This window comes from Ips typographus, linkage group LG3 (assembly GCF_016097725.1).
Source record: "Ips typographus isolate SLU linkage group LG3, UJ_Ityp_2.0, whole genome shotgun sequence".
Taxonomy (NCBI): Eukaryota; Metazoa; Arthropoda; class Insecta; order Coleoptera; family Curculionidae; genus Ips; species Ips typographus.
The window spans coordinates 15145954-15156782 of NC_138424.1; the positions used below are offsets into that span (position 1 = coordinate 15145954).

General features: G+C 35.1%; 1 long non-coding RNA gene across 1 annotated transcript; it reads left to right on the forward strand.

Annotated features, from left to right (window-relative positions):
• The first annotated feature begins 2128 nt into the window (after positions 1 to 2128).
• LOC145726060 (uncharacterized) lies at positions 2129 to 6419 on the forward strand. The gene is made up of 3 exons (XR_014177478.1): positions 2129 to 2172; positions 6017 to 6183; positions 6249 to 6419. It is a non-coding gene; the product is annotated as an uncharacterized LOC145726060 (long non-coding RNA).
• The last annotated feature ends 4410 nt before the right edge of the window (positions 6420 to 10829 follow it).

Sequence of the window (10829 nt, forward strand, 5' to 3'; positions counted from 1 at the left end):
TTACGCCCTCTATCGGCGGCCGTTTAGGTCACAACTGTCATTATCAGAAGAAACCTAAAAGCCCAAGAAATGCTCTTTTCAATGATACCAAATTTATCCAAATGTATTAAAGACGTTTCGAACTTACAGGCATTTATTTAAAACAACATTCAAATACCCCCCACCACTTTATTTCGAAAGATAGAGAAAAAGTTTTTTTCAAAAAATGTTCGACTTTAAGTTAACATTAAAACGCAAATACTTTTTTGTTACATTCATTGGGGAAAATCCAATGAATAAAAAAAATGTAAACATAGCAGGAAGGAGCAATAGCAAACCAAGTGGGTGACAGAAACAAGGGGGAGGCAGGGGGAGTAATATGGCGGCCGTCAATATTTGTTAATCTTGTCCACTGTACAACTTAATTTAAATTTGCAAAACTCAACTGTTAAAGAACCACAAACAAACAAAACAAACTAACACTATACTACAACAAATTTTTGCGGGTTTCAAACTCCAAACTTTCAATGACTTTGCGTCAATTCAACTGCGCAGTAGGCGAATGCGCAATCAACTTCCGTCCCCCTCGCTTAATGCACAAACGAGTTATAATTTGTATTATTGTTACCTCCTGATACTTGTTCTTTTTACTCATTGGGAAAATCACAAGAAACGTAACTTTATGTAATTCAAGATGGCGCAAACGCCCTCTGGTAGCCATCTTGGAAACTTGAAAATAATTTCCAGCATTTTCCCTTGCCTACTTAACCTATAAATTTTTTTACCGTAACTCTCTACGATCATTAGTTTCGGAGGTACAGCCGCTTACCTCGCTTATTTGCCCACCCTGTACATGAATTATGTCTAGAATTTTCTGAAGAATCCAAAAAACTAATAATATACAGGGGGTTGTATTTAAAATAAGAAAGTTGGTTTCGGCCACTGTCACAGGACACACACTCTACATATATTTTTTTTTTTTTAAATGCGCATCTAAAAATACAAATCGACGTGTCCAAGCATTTTTCCCAACACGCTCTCATTTATTCGTTATCGAATTTATTCCATTTGGCTGTTCCACACTGTATGCTTGTATATATTGTGATGAAATCTGTAAATAAATGATGATGATGATGATGATGCTGATAAAAATAAATTCTATGTTGTTTTATTCGCCCTGAAAGTAAAAAACGGTGTCAATTCGCGTTTAATTCAATCAATCAATTGTAGTTTGGTTGTGGAGCGACAAAGAGGGAAAAGAGGTAAGAGAAACTTTATAATGTGTGACTATAGTTTAGTGCAAATATACTGAGGTACTTTTAAAATACATTAACAAACCGGCCAAGCTGTGGTAATTCCGCCAAAATAAGATTTTTAATAAAGGTCTTTTCCGGAGACCTTTTGAGAAGGAAAGATCGATCATTCAACTGAAACGGGATAACTGGCAACCAACAGATCATTCCCGCTTATGTGAGGTACAACTTTTTCATTTATGTAGTTGTCAAAAGAATGTATCTAATGATTGTAATGTTTTAATTTTGATAGGTTTACTTTGCTCCAGAAATGTGGGAGAAAAATGGATCAGAGAGTGAAAGGGCCCAAAAATGTACAGCTGTACCAATAATTTTTTCTTTTGCAAAGCAAGAGGAAGAGAAAGGCTCCTTCCTGTCAAATCCCTAGTATTTGATGAAACATAATCCAAAATGTTGAAAAAATAAACATAAATTTCCTACAGACTTGAAAAAGAAAACAAATTTACTGTAAAATAAAACTATACTAACTAGTAAACTTAAGATTCTATATTTGAAAATGATGAAGCAATAAACAAATAGTATCATATCTCAAGCTCATGTGTTCATGAGCTTCGATAAACCGATTCTATAAAATCACTTAAAAATTAAAAAACCATTCTTTTAGAAATTATATATCCACACCACAGGTCCCACATATCAATATCAATTATTTAACACATTAAAAAAATACCAAACCTACATTAATAATAGTTTAGCAAACCAGGTGTCCAAGAGCACCCTGGACATAGGAGATTAACATGGGAACACGGTTTTGATTTTTTTTGCGTCTGTACGGTGTAAAAAGTCATTTTACCTTATTCTTATGGGAAATTCCCGCGCAAAATTTTACCCCAAAGATGGCAGCCAAAGCCCAATTGTCGCCACTGTTGGTGACAATTGGGTACAAAGTCACTGTAGTTGGTACGGCCGTCGTTACAGTTTTGATGGTGACATTGAAATCGGTAGACTTTTGGGTTTACCGTTTTGCCTCTTACTGTACGCCAGTAAGTGTAGTTGAAAAATCAATTAAAAGTAGTTAAATGTTTGTAGTTTTCCTTTTTCAATAATTAAAGTAATTCAACTACCCATAGCTCCGGATAAAACGAATACAAATGGTAAATTTATGACCATCCGATGGATGAAAGCACGCTTTCATATAATAGAACGAAGAAAGTATACATACAATTTTCGTCATTATTTTGTTACAACTACGTGAAAAGTGTCGTGAATATTACGCTAAATAATAGAAAGATAAAGTGAGTAAGAACGTAAACGTGGCGGTTTTAGGTAAACGTTAAGTATTAAGGTGGGTCCACATTGCTCCTGTTCGTGCTCGCGTTTGTGCTCGTGATCGAGCTTCTGCTGTTTCCGAGGATTTTGCTTTTGCTGTTTGTACTATTTTGCCAAATCGTTCTGCTCGCAAGCATAGGGTCCACATTGACCACATTGTAGTTTCGCGTTCGCGCTCTTCCTGTTCGCACATGGATGAGAACTAAATGTTAACAGCGGCTGCCAGTGCATTAATAATTATTGTAAAACGGAAAGAACAAGAAAAAAATGTGGCAAAAAGAGAGTGTTGGATGTCAAATGTTTTTAAAAGTAGATCAAAATACAGTGGAAGTAATCTTCGTCATGATCTTCAAACAGATGGAATGTTTTTCAATTATTTTTTCTCGCATGAGCACTACCGATTTTGAATGCCTAATTAATTTAGTTGGCCCACGCATCGGAAGAAGAAATACTAGTTTTAGAAAAGCTATTCCAGTGAAGGAACGACTAGCAAAAGGCAATTAAAATATTTTCTTCCGTCCACTCCATAATGCACTGCGCAATCGACTGAGCCGAACTGAATTAAAAAAACACGCAGACGCAGAACGCCGTCTACTGTGTTCCCGCTCGCGAGATGCATTTCTTGGATGTACCGCTACCGCACCGAACAGCCGAAACACGCGTTTCGGTTGATTGCAATCAAGCAAAACACGACGAACAGCGTAAACACAACGAACATACCTTTTATTACCATTCGTGCCGCTCGCTCTGTTTATTGCGTTTGTCGTGTTCGTTCGCGCTGCTCGCGCGCTATGTGGACCCACCTTTACACGTTTGCGTAAATTTCTGCTTGATGCAAAACGACAGTTGAAGTAACGAGTGTGTTAGTTAAGTGAGTTAACGCCAGAGCTAAACCTGCTAAACGCTGTTACGTAAAATAAATAAAATGTAAAAGTAAATAATATAAATCATGAAAGTCAAGAGTAAAAAAAGTAAACTAAGCTGAATCGACAATAAAAATATTAGACTTACAGAACACTAAAAAATAATTTCAAAAGAACCCATTACTTCCATACTAAAATGTTACCAACACTAGAATAGTTAGATTGCGGCGGATTGCCTATCTAAATGACAGTACTGACAGTCAAATTGCGCCGGGGGTTACGTTAACCGTTCCCGTAGAAAGCCGCAAGCTTACGTATCCCTATAAACGCAAACGTGCAGAAATTTTAACTGCTCATGCGCATCTGTCAAACTTTACGTTTACGTAGACGTTTCCTTTCGCACTTCATCTCTCTAATGACGTCTCTGCAGTATGACAATGAGCCGTGATTTTCGTGAATAACACAGTTAATAACAATTTTTTGTAAAGGATAAATAGGTAGGGGCTCTTCTCTTAGTAGTGTTTTAATTTAAATATTAAGTATAGTCAAATAGAATGTAGTATTAGTGCCTTTCTTTCTCCATAATCGGCGTTGTTACCCCCTTAAGCACCACCTTCTTAAATTCAGTTTCATCATAACATGGGCTTCACTGTCTAACCCTTAATAAAAAGACAGCTAGTGAACTAAGTTGCAATTTGAGCTCCTGAAGATGGGCATTTCTATTCCCGAAACTGGTTGAGAAGGACTTAATTGAAGGCTGAAATAAAAATATTGTGGTGACTACTGGGTGTCTGTTATTACTTCCCTTTGGTATTCATACAACTCTACTGAGAGAAAAGAGACTTCTACTTCTCTTTAAAAACATTTAATTAATTTTCGATTATTTAGTTAAAATCTTATTAATAAGTCGATTTTATTGAGGAACTACTGCAAATCACTTCCTAAAATTCTTATATTTAAAAAAACTTTTCATCTGTGTGATATGGGCGCATAAACTAGATCTGATGGTAAAATATATATATATATATATAAACAATCTTTATTTCCAAGAAAAAACGGCTATCGACCATTACGGTCTTTCTGCCTATGTATACATGTTTTTTAATATGTACAGGTAATCTTATTTCTAATTAATATATACAAATTATACATTGAGAAAAAAAAAAGTTCTAATTAAAATGTTCTAACAGGGTGAGAGCGGGGAAAAGATAACGTTTAACGATGGTAAAATATTTTTCACAATATTTACATTTAAATTACTTTTCACCGGTGTGAATCCTAATATGAGATTTTAAATGAGTAGCTCGTATAAAACATTTGTCACAATATTTACATTTAAAAGGTTTTTCACCGGTGTGAATCATAATATGGGTTTTTAAATTAACAGCTTGTGTAAAACATTTGTCACAGTATTTACATTTAAAAGGTTTTTCACCGGTGTGAATCCTAAGATGACTACTCAAGTTACATGAAACTGTAAAACATTTGTCACAATATTTACATTTAAAAGGTTTTTCACCGGTGTGACTCCTAATATGTGTACTTAAATTATATTTCTTCATAAAACATTTGTCACAATATTTACATTTAAGACGGTTTTTAGCACTTTTTGCAATGCATTTTAGCCGTGTGTAGCATTTATAGGGTTTTCGACGGTTATGTATCTCTAAGTGCTTTATAAGAAAACTTTTATCTAAAAAAAACTTTCCACACTCATGGCATCCATACTGTTGGCCGTCTGAGTTAGTGGTCAAATGGTTGTTGAGGTTAGAGTGTGAATTAAAACCTATATTACAGTACTTGCAATAATATTTCAACTTTTCAAGAATATTGTCAGCAGTATGTTGTTTTTGTTGTTCACATTCACTGTGATGTGTTGAACGTAAATTTGAGTCTGAACTGTTCAAATTAATTTGCGAAGCAACAATTTCTCTGGAACAACTCTTTTGATGATGCTCATATTCGTTCAAGTTGTAGAATTCCAAAAAACATTGTTCACATTCGTATTCAGGTTCCGGTTCATCGTTCATGTTATGTTCAATTACATGGACCACAATGGCAAGTTTAGTGTCAAGTTGTCGACGACACCTCTCACAGAAATACTTGCATGTTTCTTGGTGTTGGTGGAATTTTACTTCGCGAAGTTCATCAAAACACTCATTACAAGTTAAACATTTGTAATAAGATTCCTTTCCTTTATGATCAACAACTTTTTCAGTCAGCAAATTGTTCCTAAAAAAAATCTAGATTATTATGAATTCATAACAAGTCACAAAAACGCAAATTATTTTATTTACTATCACTGCTACAAATTCCATATACCACAGTAAATTGAATAAGGATGTAGAAAAGCTAATTTATGTTGTCTACAAAACGTATATTGTCACGTTTAGGGGGTAGCGCAGGAAGAGAAACAAGATCGTAGCTTAAGTATGTGGTCTTTATTTATTACTTGGTTTACAATGAATAGATCTTACCCCCAGACTAGGAGGGCCGCTAGCACCGCCGCTGGCGGGACGCGCATGGAACACTTTCCGAGAGGGGGTGTGTAGATGCGTGGGTGTGGGGGAATGGGCGTAAGGCCTTCTGAAGTGCCGCCAAGCGGTACCCTCTCGATACGAGCTGGGTGCCCCTATGTCCGGCACGCCCAAAGGATTTACTTAAGGCCCTGCAAGCCCTCTTGAAGTGTCGCCAAGCGAAACCCTCTCGATACGAGCTGGGAGCCCCTTTGACCGACACGCCCAAAGGACTTACTTCAGGTACTGATAGGTTCAAGAGTTCGGACGGTCACCTCAGGGTTGCGTAAGAACTCTCGTCTTTTCAGCCTGGATTTCCAAGAAGGTATCGAGCCGTCCGGGCACTAGAAAGTTCGGACTGATGCTCGAAGACCGACCTAGAGACCAGTAATCTTCGATGGCTTGAGACGCTGATTAAATACCCACATCGTGACCCCAATTTGCCGGTCTTGCTGATTCAGACAGTGCACTAGGGGAGACCGGGGCCCGACTAGGTAACGGAACATAGTGCAATTTATGCTATTCGTGACAATATTTTTTAATGTATCCATGTTCACATAGATTGACATGAATTAAGAAAATCATTTTTTAAGTAAGAACCATTTTGTGAAATGTAAAAAAAATATTTTATTATTTCTGTATGTATAGTATGTGTAATGTTTACAATAGTTTTAGCTTAGAAATTGGTATTTTCAGTTTGTCAAAATCTGTTTTTCGCACGCTTTTGGAAAAAGCTATGCAACCTACGCATCTGTCTTTTTCCTTGTAGTGCACGTTATCACACGTGTACTATGATTGTTCTTTAATTGTGTATCGTTGAACAATAAAGCTATTATTATTATTATTATTATTATTATCAAAGTCATCAATCAGCAAATTGTTCCTAAAAAAAAATAGATTATTATGAATTTACAACAACTTGCAATTTTATTTATCATCCCTGCTACCAAATTACTACAAATTCCAAACACGACAGTAAAACAAGATTTTGTCACGACATTTACGAAGATTGAAGAAGGATGTAGGGAAGCTAATTTCTGCCGTATACAGTTTTTATTAAGAGTTGCTACTCTTAATTTCAACTCTTACGAAGCTGGTAACACATCATTAAAATAAAACTGCCAACTGATTTTAAAGTCTTTTCTATTCTCTTTAATATTTGGGAAAAATAAAATAAGACTTAGAAAGTTTAACCTAATTAAAAATGCTCATACATTTTGCAAAACGAACGAAAACCGACATCTAAAAATTATTAATGTTTTTTGACGTATCCGTAATTACATGACATGAATTACTACTTGTAACTGGTATATTCCAACTAGTGAAAAGTTATAACATTTATACAGGGTGTTTTGGGAGGAAATGGAAATATTTTGGGAATGCGTTCAGAAGGTTAAAATAAGATAAATTAAACCATATTGTTAAATCGGATTCTTAACCGTTACTGAAATAATCGGTCCTTAAGTTTTTTGTGACTTTTTTCATAGGTTATATCCCGAGACGTTCAAGTTTTATCGGGTAAACTGTGCATAGGTGATTTTTTGCAAAATTTTGCTTGGAAAATGATTGAGACTAAATAATTCGACGATAAAATTTTTTCCAAAGAATTATTTAGTCGAAACCATTTGCCTAAAAGAAAAATTTTGCAAAAAACCTACCAATGCACATTTTACGTGATAAAACGTGAACGCCGAGGGGTATATGTCAAGATTATTTCCCGAAAACTCACATTTTAGTTTATTAACAAGAAAACACCTTAGTTAGAACACAAATACTAAACTAAACGTGATGAAATTAATGATAATATTGAACTCACCCCAGCAGACGACAGATTTTCGTTCAGCCATGTATATTTTTGTTTACATTTCAGATTGACAATCAGACGTCATAATATTTTAATTTATGTAATTTTTTAATGGAAACTACGTTATAGTGATTAATTAATTGTTAATATTGAAGAAAATAGCTTAAATTTTATATGTGTCTAAATCCCGTTTCGTTTAATATCAAATGTTCTTCAAAAAAACGTATTCGAAAAAGGTAGGAGGTGTTTATTCAGTGTAAAATTTTAGCAACTAGGGATTTATTCAGTATATAACGGCTCTCATTGGTCGAACTAGAAAGGTTCATTGAATTTTATTGGCTGCTAGTACAATGAGGGAAATAATCATTTTAAAAGCACTACAAACAAATAATTGTGGTCTAAACAACAAAACTAAAATAATTTAGAATATTTCCGAAAATATCCCCACCAACTTCAATACAAGCTGCAGCACGCTTGTTGACTAGTACGCTGAATTGCTTGGGGATTGTTTCTGATAATATTTGCAGAATTTAAAATTCGATTACGGAGTCCTTCCACGGTCTCTACTCTTGTTTCGTATACTAGTGATTTCATCCACCCCCAAAGGCAATAATCCAGTGGATTTAAGTCTGGTGATCTCGGTGGCCAAGCATGAGGTCCTCCTCGGCCAATCCAACGATCACAAAAACGATTATCCAAGAAATTACGCATCCTGCGACTAAAATGACGCGGGGCACCATTATGCTGAAAGTACAATCGGTGTCGAACGTCTTCCAAAAATTGTTGATTCCATCACGGGTAAACTGAGCTTCATCGGTAAATAAAATGTATCTGTGAAGGTCTCGATTTTGTTGGATCCATTCACAAAATTGAACCCTTAAGTCATAATCACCTTCTTGAAGACTTTGAACTGGTTGAACGTGGAAAGGCTTTAAACCGTTTTTTCTAAGCGTCTTCCAAACGGCCAATCCGCCTCGTACTAATTCAGGATTCTCTTCAGCTATAACCAGAACATTTTCTTGAATTTCAGCATCTAAACCCTCCTCTCGTCCAGAATCAATCCTTACGCTTGGAAACATTCTAGTTTCCTGGACCCTTGCAAACAATTTTTGAAAAACTTTTCGGAACTCTTCGATTTGGAAAACGACGTCGATATTCATCAACAGCTCGCATTGCGCTACGATTGTAGAAACCATACACGAATATCATGTCGGCATACTCTCTATGGGTAAATGTGTGAAGCATCACTTTTGGAACTTTTTTGTCCAAACTGACAACAACCATGCTTGTCGAAACTAACAGTCAATTAAATTAGGTAATGACAAACACTGAAATACCTACAAACTAATTAATGTTAAGAATTAAAAACACCTGGATTTCAGAAACGGTTAAGAATCTAATTAAACAATATGGGTTCATTTATCTTATTTTAACCTCCTGAACGCATTCCCAAAATATTTCCCTTTCCTCCCGAAACACCCTGTATTTCGTAGGCCCAGTACTTTCAGTTCAGAATAACTTTATTCTAAGGATAATATCTATGGAAACCGTGAAATCAGACGCTGCTATTGGTCAATTCCGTCATTTCTATAGAAATTATCCTAAGAATAAATTTATTCGGAGGTGAAAGTACCGGCCCTTAATGGAGGGTGCCACTTTTCTATCAGTAAAACCTTATGTACAGGGTGAGAACGATAGATAGTTTCGAAAAATACAAAAAAATGTTGAATACAAAAGCTTTAGAAAATATTGAGATACATAGCTAAAAATTACTTTTGGATATACAGGGTGATTCATAGGGAGGAAAAGTGCCACCAGTAAAAATTACACTGTCTAGTTTGTCACTTTTTTTGACAAATTGACAAACATATCTTTAGTAATAACACGTTTTTCAGCCAGGTATTAACATCGAATTTAACTGCTGGTTTTTTCATAAAAGATAACATTGGTCGTAAGAAAAATTAGATGTGCAACCCTGGAGTAAACTGCTTTCGCACCATTGAACTTTGATTTTTTCGCGGGAGCAAAAGTTGCACTTTTCTCCCTAGTTGCGCAAATAACTATTTTAAAGTTAATTAAAGTTAATTTTTCCGCATTACAAGATTAGTTACAATATATGTGTAATAGACTTGCAGTTTTGGTTTATATGTGTAGAACGAAAATACCCTTTTTGTGTTTTTATTTTTATTCAAGCGAAGAAAAAAATACATTTCAATTAAAAAAACAATTTGATTTCGCAATTAAGAATACACTTTTAATCATCTTTGCAAACAGAGGCTTTCATTTTAGTAATTTTACTATACGTTTTTGTTCAATTTAATGAAAATTGATACTCGTAGGAAAAGTTTTGTACCTAACACATGCGAAAGCGTCTTTCTCGCCACTGTTTCCTCGGGCAACTGCAGTCTCGTGCGGGAAAGTACCACTTTCCGCACTTGTTCGGTAAATAACCATTTTTTTAAACAAAACCCCCTATTTTTTAACACATTATTAAATGAGTTAAAAAAAATTAAAAATGGAATTCCAACATGGTAGTTCAAACTTGTTTTAGTCGTAAAACATTGGTTACAATATTTACATTTAGGCACTCTTGACAATGACAGAGACAGTTAGTTCTGTCGTTAATGGCGGATGTCAACTTAATAATGTGCGTCTAGTTCTCTCTGTTTAATACAAATAAAGAAGGATGGAACTATACTATGAGAGTATTTGGTTCGCAGAAGGAATCTCCAACTAATAATCAAAGGAATATGTACAGCTATTGGCCATTACCCTTAAAATGATAATGTCACGTGAGCATTCAACCAATAAAATGCAGCAATTTCCGATTTTCAGTTGGAAACCAGTTTGAAATTGCCTCTACGAACAGACCTTATGATAAAATCATGCACTAAAGTAAAACATTTGAAAAATCATGCATTAATGGGACTCATTAATAAACGATTTTGCGTTCGTTATCGTTCATTAAAAAAACTGTTATTACATGGTCGACGGATAATTACTCTAGTCTTGATATAGGATCTTAATCTGAATCCAGCTGTAAAACATTTGTCACAATATTTACATTTAAATGGTCTCTCACTGG